Source organism: Rhamphochromis longiceps, linkage group LG11 (assembly GCF_057381845.1).
Source record: "Rhamphochromis longiceps isolate RC_006_pf linkage group LG11, R_longiceps_female_GT1.1, whole genome shotgun sequence".
Classification (NCBI taxonomy): Eukaryota; Metazoa; Chordata; class Actinopteri; order Cichliformes; family Cichlidae; genus Rhamphochromis; species Rhamphochromis longiceps.
In genome coordinates this window covers 5,282,575-5,297,161 of record NC_140567.1, presented here as the reverse complement: position 1 = coordinate 5,297,161, position 14,587 = coordinate 5,282,575, and the positions used below count along the sequence as shown (strand labels likewise).

General features: G+C 41.4%; 1 pseudogene across 1 annotated transcript; it reads right to left on the bottom strand.

Moving 5' to 3' along the window:
- Window positions 1–2,044: 2,044 nt before the first annotated feature.
- On the bottom strand, window positions 2,045–11,880 carry LOC146658442 (uncharacterized; annotated as a pseudogene). Its single transcript, XR_014913716.1, has 10 exons — window positions 11,662–11,880; window positions 9,653–9,782; window positions 9,172–9,312; window positions 8,897–9,036; window positions 8,588–8,681; window positions 8,338–8,461; window positions 7,995–8,220; window positions 7,717–7,903; window positions 3,220–3,341; window positions 2,045–3,131 (listed from the first exon to the last, which is right to left on the bottom strand). The product of XR_014913716.1 is annotated as an uncharacterized LOC146658442 (transcript).
- Window positions 11,881–14,587: the final 2,707 nt, after the last annotated feature.

Here is a 14,587-nt window from a genome sequence, read left to right as displayed (position 1 = left end):
CAGTCTTACATATTTGTTTAATATGTGCATTGAAGGACATGTCCTGGTCAAAAATGACTCCAAGGTAATGCCATCCAGGACAAGCACAGAGATGAGTCCACTGTCAGAGGCCATAAGAAGATCATTTGTAACCTTCACTAAAGCTGTTTCTGTGCTGTGATGAGCTCTGAAACCTGACTGAAACTCTTCAAATAAACCATTCCTCTGCAGATGATCTGTTAGCTGTTTGACAACTAGTCTTTCAAGGATTTTTGATATGAAAGGAAGGTTGGAGATTGGCCTATAATTAGCTAAGACTGCTGGGTCTAGAGATGGCTTTTTGAGTAAAGGTTTAACTACAGCTAGCGTGAAGGCCTGTGGTACATAGCCGATCATTAGAGATAGGTTGATCATATTTAAGATCGAAGAATTAATTAATGGCAGGACTTCTTTGAGCAGTTTTGTAGGAATGGGGTCTAAAAGACAGCACGGTGGCACGGTGGTTAGCACTGTTGCCGCACAGCAAGAAGGTCCTGAGTTCAATTCCACCATCAGGCCGGGGTCTTTCTGTGTGGAGTTTGCATGTTCTCCCCGTGTTTGCGTGGGTTCTCTCCGGGTACTCCGGCTTCCTCCCACCGTCCAAAGACATGCAGCTTGTGGGGATAGGTTAATTGGATAATACAAATTGCCACTAGGTGTGAATGTGCGAGTGAATGTGAGTGTGAATGGTTGTCTGTCCTTGTGTGTTGGCCCTGCGACAGACTGGCGACCTGTCCAGGGTGTACCCTGCCTCTCGCCCTATGACAGCTGGGATAGGCTCCAGCGCCCCCCGCGACCCTGAAAAGGATAAGCGGAAGCGAATGGATGGATGGATGGATGGATGGATGGGGTCTAAAAGACACGTTGATGGTTTGGAGGAAGTAATTATTGAAGTTAACTCAGAAAGATCAATTAGAGAAAAAGAGTCTAACTTAACATCAATGGTACTAAGAGTAGCTGTAGATAATATTACATCTGTGGGATGATTACTGGTAATTTTATCTCTAATGATAAAAATTTTATTTGTGAAGAAGTTCATGAAGTCATTACTAGTTAACGTTAAAGGGATTGTTGGCTCAAAAGAGCTCTGACTTTTTGTCAGCCTGGCTACAGTGCTGAAGAGAAACCTGGGGTTGTTCTTATTTTCTTCAATCAGTGATGAATAGTAAGATGTTCTGGCTTTGCGGAGGGCTTTCTTATAAAGCAGCAAACTATTTCTCCAGGCTAAATGATGATCCTCTAAATTTGTGACACGCCATTTCCTCTCCAGATTACGAGTAATCTGCTTTAGGGTACGTGTTTGAGAATTATACCACGAAGTCAGGTACTTGTGATTAGAGACCTTAGTTTTCACAGGAGCTACAGTATTGTAGAATATTTAGCTGATTTAGAGTTTAGAAATGTGTTATCATAGAATGTAGAACTATTGTAGAGACACTGACACTGCACAGTAAAATTTGCAGTGTCAAACTAACACTTAAAGAGTTAAATTTAACACTGTTTCCGAGTCTATTTGGTCCCATTCAGAATTGGTGTTAAATCAACTCTTTCTATAGTGTTAAAATTTTAGAGTAAATTTAACTCTAAACAGAGTAAAAATTTAACACTGAGTAACACCGCATAGTGTTAAATCAACTTAACACTACTAGTAGTGTCATATTATTTACTCTATCCTAGTGATAAATTAACTCTATTTGAGTAAAATCCCACTGATTTTTAACACTGAATTGTGTTATTTGAAATTAACACTGGGGGTTCAAAGAACTCTGATGGGAGTTGATGTTACTCTATACTGTGTTATTCATACACTAATCTCTAGTGAAAAATTAGCTCCCATAGAGTAAAATTTGTAATTAATTTTACACCAAATAATGTTACTAAAACGCTTCCTGTAGTGTTACCTTTACACACAATTCACTGTTTTGCAGCATGAAAACCTGGTTTTTAATAATGCTTTTACATATAAAACAAGTGAGCAAAAACCACAACTAGATAATACATTTAACAGCTTTATTTTTATGTCAGGCTCAAAATATAAAAACATCTCATGTAGTGTATAAAACACTTTAAAACAATGAATTAGTTCAGCATAAAACGGCAATATGGAACGACATACAGGGAGGAATCTGAAATGCCATACTTGATTTGAAGAAGCAACACAGCTCATTTATGTTCAACACCTTCAGCACCATATTGGGATGCAGTCTGACCCTAAATGCATGATAATGGTCATCAAAACACAGGGTTTCCATCAGTTTTCCGCAGAGCAATACAATGCCATCTTTCACAACAGTACTTTTGATCTTACAAAAAAAACGGAATCTCAGACATTACATCTGTACAGATGATAAAGTCAGGGCGGTACTCTATACCGTGTTGTTATCCACTTAGCTGAAAACAAACTGGTAGACAACACAGCTCCAAGCAATTTCTGGACCGTCTTCCAGCTCTCCAAGTGTCACCATCTTTCCTGGTCCTAAAGCTAATCTTTCCAGGCTAAAGGACTCCCAATGCTTTATTTTCTTACTATTATATTTATTTTTACTTGTGGTGTACTGTAAAGGTACACTCTGTAAGGCTGCATCTTTAGCCTGAGTATGAATCTCAAAAAACACTTCCTCCATTGAGGAGACAAAACTATTCAAAGTAGATTGGCTCACAGTAGCTGTGCAACAGCAGAGGCACACATATCCAAAGTGCTCTTATTTGACCTTTTCAGATGTTGTGGGTGTTTCTTCTACATTAGTTGACATCACGTCCCCTGTAGTGCTAATTTCTTTAAATGCCACATCATGCTGTAGGTTAACATCAGTGTCAGCCTGTTGGTCAAAATAGTTAAGGTGTTTGGTATTTAAATATTTTCTAAAACCTGTGGTTTGGATGAACGTGTACATGTTGTGAAGCATAGTGTTCTAAGATGTGCCAAACACAAAATGTGCTTTAAACAGTTCATCAAAAGCACCAAGTGAAGAGGTAGACTTGCATGGTATGGCATTCTTGTCAAGAATAATGAAGAACTGGTGGATGTCATTCTTTTTCACCCCAACAGCCAGGAGGTAGGGTTGAGTGCTGGTAGTGATGGCATCAAGGTGCTCTTGGATATTTGTTCCAGTCTGAAAAGACAAATACAGACAGGCAATAAGAATCAAATGTTTCTTAAATTGGTAATTCATAACATAAAAATAGAAAAGAAACACAAACCTTCTTGAAGACCACAAGACGCCTTTCTGCTTGAGAAGCTGACACCTTTCCTGGTCTCTTCCGACCCTGACCAGATGGTGGAATCAGATGTAATAGCAATGCTGAGAGGTCACTGTCTCAGCCTGAAAAAAATATTTGTTTTTAATAAAGTTGAATCATCATCAACAATATATTTCAATGCATTGATAAAATGTTTGAGTAGACCCAAAAGACAAAAAGGATAACTGTTCTGTGACAAACATTATATATCAATCAATCAATCAATCTTTATTTATAAAGCACTTTTCATACAGAAAAAATGTAGCACAAAGTGCTTTACATAGTTAAAAGCAGCCCACCCCACCCTCCAACTCACTCCCCACACTCTCAATACACATATATCCCCCCACCCCCACCCACACACACATACACACACGCGCACACTTAAAGAGTAAAAATTGGGCTGGGCTCGCATGAGCCAAGTGAGGAAACATTATAACAGAGAGCCGTCTGCACCGGGAGCCGGTCACAGACCGCAGCCTCCGGGCTGGGCGCACAGCAGGAGGGAGGCCAAGGAGCCCCCCAACCAGGCTGAGAGGACCCCAGAGACCAGCAGCCACGGTCAATAACAGCCCCGGTGCAGAGAGCGCCCTCCGAGGAAATACTGGAGATATGACGCAATACGATATATACAGGGTAAAATGATAAAATAAATAAGAACAGGATACAATATAAATATAAATATAAATAGAGTAAGAAGATTAAAAAATGAATAAGAATAAAATCAAAAAATATTAGGTAAATCCTAAATTAATAATAGAATAACAGGATAGAATAAATAAGCATAAAAAATAAATAAACGCTAAGTAAAAGCTAAATTAAAAAGGTGGGTCTTGAGCCTGTTCTTAAAAACATGTACGTTCTCTGCGGCCCTGAGCTCCTCCGGCAGGCTGTTCCACAGACGAGGACCATACCACTGAAAAGCTGCCTCTCCGTGAGAATGTGTCCTGACTTTAGGGACAATCAAAAGGCCAGTACCAGAGGACCTCAGGGTCCGCGAGGGTTCGTATGGTAAAAGCAGATCTGAGAGATAAGAAGGCCCAAGACCATTAAGACATTTAAAAACCAATAAAAGAACTTTAAAATCGATCCTGAAACACACGGGGAGCCAGTGCAGCGATTCTAAAACCGGTGTAATGTGGGCCCGCCCTCTGGTCTTCGTCAGCACACGAGCTGCCGAGTTTTGCAAGAGTTGTAAAGTTGAAATATTCTTCTTAGGAAGACCAGAGAGCAGGGCATTACAGTAATCAATGCGACTGGTAATAAAAGCATGCATCAGCATCTCCGTGTTGGCCCGAGAGAGAATAGGGCGGACTCTGGCTATAATCAGTAATCTGAGTAAAAACAAGTTTTTCTAAGACTTTACTTAAAAATGGTAAGTTGGATACAGGTCTGTAGTTATTAAAATCATTACAATCCAAATTGCTCTTCTTCAGAAGGGGCCTCACCACCGCCGTTTTAAAGGCAGCAGGGAAGACACCCAACTGAAGAGAGCAATTCATCATGTATAAAAGCTCAGCCTCAAAAAATCCATAAAGTGTTTTAAAGAGTGAAGAGGGGATTGGATCTAAAAGACATGTGGTGGGTCTCACTGTGGAGAAAACCTTCTGAAAGTTCTCAGCATTAACCAGGACAAAGCTGTCCAGTGTCTCCTCAGGTACAATTGAGCCCTCAGATGTGTTTACAATCATATCGCGATTAGATAAAATATCAGATCTGATGGCGCTGATCTTTCCCCTGAAGTGGTCTGCAAACTGCTCACAGAGCGAGTCTGTGGGGGTTCTTTTGGAGCTTTTAAAATCAGGGTTAAATAAATGATCTATGGTGGAAAAGAGGACCTTGGGATTATTTTTGTTAATACTGATTATTTTGGCGAAGTATGAATTTCTTGACTTCCTTAATGTATTATTGTACATTTTAAGTTGCTCGGAAAATATTTGATGGTTGATATTATTTTTATTTTTCCTCCATCTCCTTTCTGCTGCCCTGCAATTTCTTTTGAGTTTTTTGACTTCTTCGTTTCTCCAGGGTGATGCATGTTTTACGTTAATCTTTTTGGTGGTGAGTGGAGCAACGGAGTCAAGGCTTTTCTTCAGTTTGCTGTTAAAATAACTAAAAATCAAATCGCAGGGTGCAGGTAAAATCACAGGGGGGCATTTGACTAAAACCCTGGTAAAATTTGCAGCCACTTCAGAGGTTAGATAGCGCCTCCTCACAGTTCGCACTGAGGTCTTCCGCTGAATAAAACCGGTGATGTTAAAAAACACACAGTAGTGGTCAGAGACAGCCAAGTCAACAACAGAGGACACGCTGGTGGACAGCCCATGGGTGATGACCAGGTCCAGAGTGTGTCCTCTGTTGTGAGTCGGCTGCGTGACGTGCTGGATAAAATCCAAACAGTGAAGAATGTTTAAGAATTCTTTTGTTGCAGGGTCAGAAGGATTATCTATGTGCAGGTTAAAATCACCGGTTAAAATTATCATATTATATTTTGAATGTATGTTTGTTAAAAATTCTGAGAATTCCTTGATAAAAGCAGCGCTGTCTTTAGCTGGTCTATAAATTGTGACAGATAAAACTGGAGGGCTGCTGAAAACAATAGCATGGAATTCAAAAGTGGTAAAATGATCAAATAAAATTTGTTTGGTGGTGAGTGTGTTGTTGGCTAAAGATGCAGTCCCACCACCTCTCTTACCACTTCTAATAGAAAAAGAGAAACTAAAATTTGGTGGGGAGGCCTCAGTGAGAACAACTGGTGCATCCGAGCCCAGCCATGTTTCAGTTAAAAATAAACAGTCAAGTTTATTATCTAAAATTAAATCATTAATAATAAAAGACTTGTTCGACAGAGAGCGTACATTTAAAAGTGCCATACTGATTGAGACTGGTGGATTATTGACAATAGAGTTGAATGGATGTTGATATTTTTGAAGAGGCCGGAGGTTATTAATGTTTTTGGAGTTACTGGATTTATGATAATTCTGTTGCTCTCTGTTTGTGATTATGACGGGTATTGTGTTGACTGTGGGAGAGAAAGGTCCTAGTCCAGAGTTTTGTGTATTACTGTTAAAAGTGGAACAAATATAGGAGCTGGGACCAGGGGAAAATCAGTCAGTGGCAGACAGTGGCGATGTGCGGGAGTGCTGTACGCCAAATTGGCGGACAGCAAACGGCGTCCCCAGGCGTTGAGGTGGAGCCCGTCTGCCCCAAAAAGATGCCTCCTCTCCCAGAAGGCATCAAAGTTGTTAATAAAACCCACGCCGTGGGAGATACAGGCAGAAGAAAGCCAGGTGTTAAGGCTGAGCAGCCGGCTGAAACGGCCTATCCCTCTGCCATAGGTGGGGGTGGGCCCAGAGATAAAAGCACTCACCTGCAACTGACCAAGGAGGCTGAAGAGTTCGAGGAAGTCCAACTTCAGCAGCTCAGATTGCTGTTTGGGGATGTCATTGGTGCCGATGTGGATGATGAGCCGGTTAACCTGTGGGTGGGATGCCAGAATGTTGGGAATTCTGTCCACTATGTCAACAACAGTGGCTCCCGGGAACGACAGCGTGAGCGCCCCCCTCATCCGCACGTTCCTGACGATGGAATCCCCGAGGACCAGCGTGGAGAGAGGAGGTGCCACCGAGGGCTGTTGGCCATCTGAGACGCCCGCGCCGCGACACCGGGGGTGTTCAGATGGAGATGCGCCAGCCGGACTGCGTGAGTGACTCCCAGGTAGCCGCGCCGTGGGTCCTCTTCTCCGAGGAGCCGGGGTAAAGCACAGCTCTCCGCGGTGAGTTTGCACCACAGCGTCGGGTTGCCCGCCGCGGCTCCGGGGGCGTAGTGGTGGAGATGGCGCAGACCTCAGCGACACAGCGGGATGGCGAGGGCTAGCGGTCAGAGGAGGAAAGTCCACAGGATCCAGGACATTGAATTTATTCTCCAATACTACCGCACCGGAGGGGTGAGGGTGCGAGAGACGGATCCTCCTGCCCCCTCTGCAGCCACCACGCGTCTCAACCATGGTCCATGGCGCTGGTTGGAGTGGAGTGGAGCTGACCAGAGCCTTGGGTCTGGCCCCTAGCTGAAACCAGGAGTTCTCGTCCTTGGCAGAAGCACCAGCGACGCAAGTTGAGAGCCTGTGTTGACTGTTGGCGGGATCTTGGGACACAGCAGCTGGATGGTGCACTGTGTCGGCTAGCTCAGCGCTAGTAGCGGTGGTTTGAGCTTTGACAAGGAGGATCGTGTCAAGTTCGCATTCAGCCCCATGGATTTGGTATAGCGTGGATATCCTTTGTTCCAGCTCGATCACTTTTTGGCTCAGGTTGATGCAGCTTTCACAGCTGGATGTTGAGGTAAGTGGTGCCATTCCGGAATCTCGTACCGGCGACAGCGTCAAAAACAAAAACAGACACTGCCACTTTAGCTTACGTTAGCTATGCTAAGAATGTGCTAATCAAAGAAACAACAGCTCACCAATGTCAGCATTAACCTCAGTGGCATCCTCAGGAGAGTCAGCTGCCAGCAAGAGTTCTTCCAGGTCACTGGTAGAAGGAAGCTTTCTGCCTTGTTGGATAATCCTTCTTTTGAATGTTGTTGGCCACCTCTCCAGCAACCTGCCTGACACATCCTCACCAAACATCAGTACAAAATCCTGTTCGATCTGTAACAGGGATAGAGAATAGAGAATTATATCTGCTTTCTATAAAATATTAAAGTGTGTTTACATTGTCAAATTAATGACAAATATTCACCAAGCCTTTGATATCTTTGAAACGTGGAAAAACAGACAGTATGTTGCTTGACAGCAGGAGGTCAAGGACCATGTTGTGACTGTGTCTTCATCAGCTGAATTGTTCATCAGAGAGATTGCTTCCTTGCACTCATCCTCACTCAGTGACTTCTCTGTAACAAACTGCAACTCTCGTCTGACAGTTGGTCCACCACACTGGTCTTCACTCGATGATCCATCTCCTGGTGCTAGACAATATAAAATACAGCTTTATCAAAACTAATAACAACATTTAATAACCATTATTAATAAAGAACCACAATGTGGAACAGTATTATGTATTTCCACTGAATTATAAATGTTACCTCTAGATGATAATCGCCTCCCTTTAGCAGTGCATCTCTGTATGGCTTTAATCCTCCAGGCCAAGTACCCAGTGCCACCCTTGCCATCATAATAATGTTCCTTGGAGAGTGACATGTACAGACACTGATAAATGAATAAACAAAATAAGTTATGTAACAATGAAGAGTTGATAAGGACATATATTTTAGCAGGATTTAAAATGTTTAAACGTGATTTTGGTTGTATCAGTTATTACTATGAGCTACTTACATAGCCATTTTTGGAGTACGGGCCACTGAGGTAAGAGAAAAAGGTTACAATTCCTCTGGCATACATTTCTTTTACCTGCCGTGGTGGTGATGTACTGCAAGATCAAAAGGAAAAGAACTAGTCACTTGGTCCGATTGTATTCATTTATTATACGTTCTCCACCAGGTTTGTTGGTGAGAATCAATTCCACCAACTGGAAAACACAATAAAAACATTCTACATGTTGATATAACCACTGCAGTTCAGAACACTTAAACTACAAACAAAAATGACACTGTTAGAAGAATGTGGAAATCTGTTAACTCTTACTTGCTTAGCTTCTGCATCCAGCTTCTGACGTTTCCTAAAAGGGCTGTCTGAAAGGATGACCGTACCCTGTGAATCTGATGAATGTGGCAATGATAACTGGGACAGCTCAGGAGACACTTCTGCAGCAGCTGTTTCCAGACCTCAAAAACAGGAGCAAAACAAATGAGTTTACATGGTCTCTCCATAGACACATTTTATAAACTCTTTTTAATAAACAATGTAATAATGATACTAAAAAAATGACATCCAGTGAAACACACATCACTCAAACAAACCTTTTTCATATTTGATGGTTAGTACCCCAGTTGAGGGATCTGTTACTATATCCTCAAATATATCATCATCCAATTCAGTCCCTGAACTATCAAAAACTTTCACTCATTTTGTTACGGCTGGCACACCAAACTTTGCAAATGCTGGAAACAAGCACACAAGTTTGAATAAACAAAAAGATTACATGACATCTAATGTTTTGTAGCCTAAAATGAAGATAATTTCAAGATACTTTTTCAAAAGTGACTCAAATAAAAAAAAAAAACTAAATTACTAAGCGCCACTAACATGCTTGATAAGTGGTAGATTAGGAGTGACACTCACATTATACAGTTTTTCCACTAAATATACATTCGTAGCTAAGATGATTCCAAAACGTAGATCATTTTCAATTAATCATAAAATGCAGTTTGAAGAGACTAAATAACAAAAAGAACTTAAAGCACATTGAACACCTTTTTTTATACAATGTTGGTTTCTTACCGGCAATCAAAATTCCTTAAGGCTTGGCTCAGATACTCTAGCAAATTTCTGCACACCTCCCAGTTTTGCTTTAAGCAGCATGCTTCCTGTAGACAGTAATTTCTTATAGTCAGTGCTCTTCATTGAACTACTGAAAACAGAAAATGTTAATATTAAACCAGTCCCATAAATACCAGTAAAACAGCCTTGCATTGTTATTTCTTACACTGTATGTTACTTTTTTTTTTCAGTGTAACAAGGTGTTTCAGCCCCTTGGCTGTAGTTTTTAAGCCTTTACTAAATGAGTATTTCACCTACATGAAATATATTTCTCAATACAAAACTAAAATAGTTATTAGTACTTTTACCGTTTGTCTGATCTAACTTAGCACTAGGGAGTCAGTATTTTGTTCATCTTTAGTTTAACATACTGAACAGTCTGCTAACCAAAATGGAAAAAGGTAACTTGTGTCAATACCATCATTAGTTAACATCAAGTTAACTCACTACAAATACAAACACTGCCATCTTAAGTTCAAACTACTAAAAGAAAACATTACAAACTGAATCCTGGATATTTTGAATACTTTATCAAGTTTATACTGCCTGCTGGTTGTAATCATTGTAACTGTAAAATCGCTAAAGGCAGCGGAATTGAAATAAGACAATAACCTTACTGAAAATGACCTCTATAGCTAGGTATCCAAAAAGAAGTGAAATATGTAACATTAGTGTAAAATTTTAATTAGTTAATGCTTGCCTTACATAATTTAAAATGTAACAATAACAAGTGAATTGCCCGTGCTTCAAGGTTAGCCAAAATGCTAGTTAGCTAGCTAATGTTAATATGTAGCTCCCAACACATGGAGGGTTTAATTTAATGGAATTTCAAACATGCTAGAACACAACACAATCACCACTACACACTGAAATAAATTAACAAGCCTTACAGTCTTAGCCAACACTAACTAACAACCTTACGTTAGCATACAGACAGTGTCACATTTGCTTCAGGTACAAAATGAAATATTCAAATTCAAATTCAAATTCAAATTCAAATTTTATTTGTCACGTACACAGTCATACACAGTACGATATGTAGTGAAATGCTTGGACAACTGCTCGTGACCTAAAGAGAACAAAAAAGGAAAAGGCTATGAATAAGATAGGAAATAAATATGAAAAATTAAAAAGGGTAAATTTAACTAGGAAGGAATAAAATATAAATTAAGGTTAAAAATGAAATAACTGTACAACACAAATTAGAATGAAGGGTAAATTTAACTGGGAAGAATAAGATAAAGATAAATATATAAATTAAAGTTGAAAATAAAATAACTGTACAACAAAATACACAATACACAATATAGAACTATATAAGAATGTATGAAGGAATCTAAATATAAATAAATATATACACAATAACAGCAGCTGTACAAGTATTAACCGGAAATGAAGAATATAGTGACCAATGTTGTGCAAAACCAAAGTCCAGAAAGTCCAGTGTGTGTGTAAGAACCATATGTGTGGGTCAGTACTGTGTGGTGGTGTGATTGAGAGACCGTATCACCTGCAGGAAGAAGCTCCTCCTCAGTCTCTCTGTGTTGGTCTTCAGGGAGCGGAATCGCTTTCCTGACCTCAACAGAGAGAACAGTCTGTTGTTGGGATGGCTGAGGTCCTTCACGATCTTCCTGGCCTTGGTCCAGCACCGCCTGCTGTAGATTGAGTGCAGGTCAGGGAGCTCGGAGCAGATGGTGCGCTCAGCTGACCGCACAACCCTCTGTAGAGCTCGTCTGTCCTGCATGGTGCTGTTCCCGAACCAGGTTAAGATGTTTCCCGCCAGGATGCTCTCTATGGTGCACGAGTAAAAGTTCCTGAGCACCTTGGAGGGCAGTTGGAAGTCTCTCAAGCGTCTGAGGTGGTAGAGACGCTGTAAACATGGACAAAAGGAATGTAACCTTATTTTAACATGCTACTTGTGTTTAAAATGTCAAATTGTTGGTTTTAATAAGTGAATATGAACAACTTACCGTGTAACTGATGTAAAGAAAATGGCGTTGTGAAAAATCCTCTTGGTTTGAAAAGGAGTCTGTGGTGGGAGGAGCTTTCTAGAGTAACATTGACACTGCCTCTTTTAACTCCGCGCATTAATACCCACACTGGGAGGCGTTTTGCTCCAGCTGTCGTTATAATGACTCTATTAGAGTAAATACACTTTAACACTGCTGATTTAACACTGGGAAATTTACTGTGTGCCCTCAATATAATAAAGGTTGACTCTGTCGTGAACTTAGGAGTAGGGTACCCCTCCCCCACTTGAGCTGTGAAAGTAAAACAGAGAAGAGTTAAAGCTGAGTGGAAATTCCCCAGAGGATGTTTTAGGGTGGGGGTCTCAACATTTGTAAATGTGGTTTGGAAGTGAGAGGGGTTTTATGACCTCTAGGGAGTTACCTACACCCACAGTGTTTTAATGGTCACGCACACACATCCACACGCACACTTACTCATGAGCACTCACATAGACACTAGGGAACGCGCACATGTAGGCATTCATGTGCTCGTGCACATAGACACAGACACAGAGTTTCCAGCACACCGTAGGGGGGTTTTATGATGGGGTCACTTCTATAAAGCTGGCTGTAACTAACAAAGGGGTGAAGATTTTGCAGAGGGACACCGGCCTCGTCTTCTCTTCTAGAAGTGCATGCTTAAATGAAGATGAATAAAGATGAATAAAGGTTTTGTGAAATGACTACTGAGTTCCGGTGCCATCTCTGGAAGTTTCGACAAAAAAAAGAACCGGGGTAAAACTGATTTCGCAACAGTATCCAGAGCCGTACGTAGTGAGGAGGTGAAATTATGTGTGGACAAAATACTCATTTGCCTAATAATTCTGCACTCCCTGTAAAGAGAATAATGTTACAAAAAAACAAAAACAACAATAACAAGTTTTAATGTGTTGGTGCGTCTTTAGAAATCACATTGCTTTTGACCTGTTTGGGCAGCTGAGAAATGACATTAGGTCATTCATCTTTTGTAAAACTGTCACAGGCTGGGTCTCTGACCCAGCGCTCTGAGTTCATTTTGTATTTGTCTCATTTTAGATTTGTGATTAGTTTATGTGTCATTCCTATTTAGCTTTAATTAAGGAAAGGCAGTTATTATTTATTGTTTCCTTGTTTTCTATGTTTGAGTTCTTGTATCGTTCATCACGTGTTAGGTCTGTTAAGCTTGTGTTGTCATATTTAGTTTCAGTGTTTCCTGTTTTATTTTGAAGGAGTCGTGTGTTCTTTGTTCATTGTATTTAATTTCACTTCCCCTGTCCTGTCATTAGGCTCATGTCAGTCAGCTGTTCCTCCATGTGTTCCCACTTCCTCTAATCACCTCCTGTGTATTTAACTCCTCTGTTTTCAGTGTGTCATTGTCAGATCGTCTGCTTTGTTTGCAAGCCAAGAAGTTGCGTCAAGTTTCCTCATGTCAAGTCCATGGTCCTGTTGTAGGTTTTTAGTTAATTTATCTCACCCAGTTTAGTTTATTGTTAGCCTTGCATTTTGCCTTTTGTATACAGTTATTTTGCCAGCCTCAATAAACGGCTTGTTTTCTGTTATTCAAGTTATGTTTCACATTTTGTTTCTGTCTGCATTTGGGTCCACCCTTCACTCTACACACAGTCAGCCCTGCTGATTGTGACAGAACGATCTGACCAGTCATGGACCCAGCAGACTCTGCTCTCACCGAGTGTCTGGAGGAGATGGCTCAGATCCAAGCGATCCTCAACCGCGTCCTCACGGCACCCGATTTCAAGAGCAAGCTTGTAATGGTTAATGTCGCTGAGGCTATTATGAAGAGGGATCCCCGCCTCCTCCAGCTCCCGGACTCACCTGACATAGTTGATGCTTTTACAAGGATAAAGGAGATGCTGCAGGCCCAGGAACTGTCGAGTCATGTAATGGCTTCCAGCACCTCCCAGTCACAGCAACCCCATAACCAGTCATCTCCACCGCTGCCTCTAGAGCCTCAGAGTGTCCGTATCGGCTCGCTGAGGTTTGCCACAGCGCCCCTCCCTTCGGTGCCGGCACTGCCCCCCTGCTCGCCAGTTTCCTCTTCGCCATCACAGATTAGTCACTCACCCTCACAGTCTCATTCAGACTTCACGTCTCCAGCCTCATTTCTGGCGAGGTTGTGATCAGAGGATGAGGAGCCAGACCCCACAATTAGCCCTGCTTCAGTCACAACTGCTTCTAGAAAAAAGCGGCATTCATGTCGTCAACGTACCTCACAAAGATTTGAAGTGAGTGACTATATTTTGGCTCCTCATGTTTTTTCTAAGGTGAATATTAAAACTAACACTGCCTTACCAGTTCATGGGCCCGCCTATAAAAAGACTGTTTATGATTTTGAAATTACTAAGACTGAGAATGTTTCGGCCAAGTCTTCCACGGACCATCTTATCCCTTTGCAAAATTATCTAGCTTCTCTGTGCATTGATCATGCTACGAACTATGCTTCCAGGCCAGGTTGGAGCCAGGGGCTGAGTTGCAGTTTGTGCAGCCTAAAACAAAATGTCAGCAGTGTGGACCGGAACAGCCAACGTTAACTCAGGTTTTGGAAAAGCGATGAAAAATGTCAAGAGAAAATCCACGGGCAGTTAAAATAACAGAGGCTCTGACTCATTTTATCGCTCTGGATGACCAGCCAATGCCAGTCGTGGAAAACATAGGATTCTTTTCAGCATACTCGAGCTGCGATATGAAATTCCCAGCTGCCCACACATCAGGGAGATGATGGTGCCAAAACTTTCTAAAGAGGTAAAAACAAGCAGTGTGTGCGCGATGTCAGTCCTTGGTTTAACGGCACAGTGGACTGATGATCCACGGGCAGATGGGGAGTTCGTTCGTCAATGCCAAATAATTTTGTTATTTTGTTTGTTTGTTTGTTTACAATATGGACACTCTG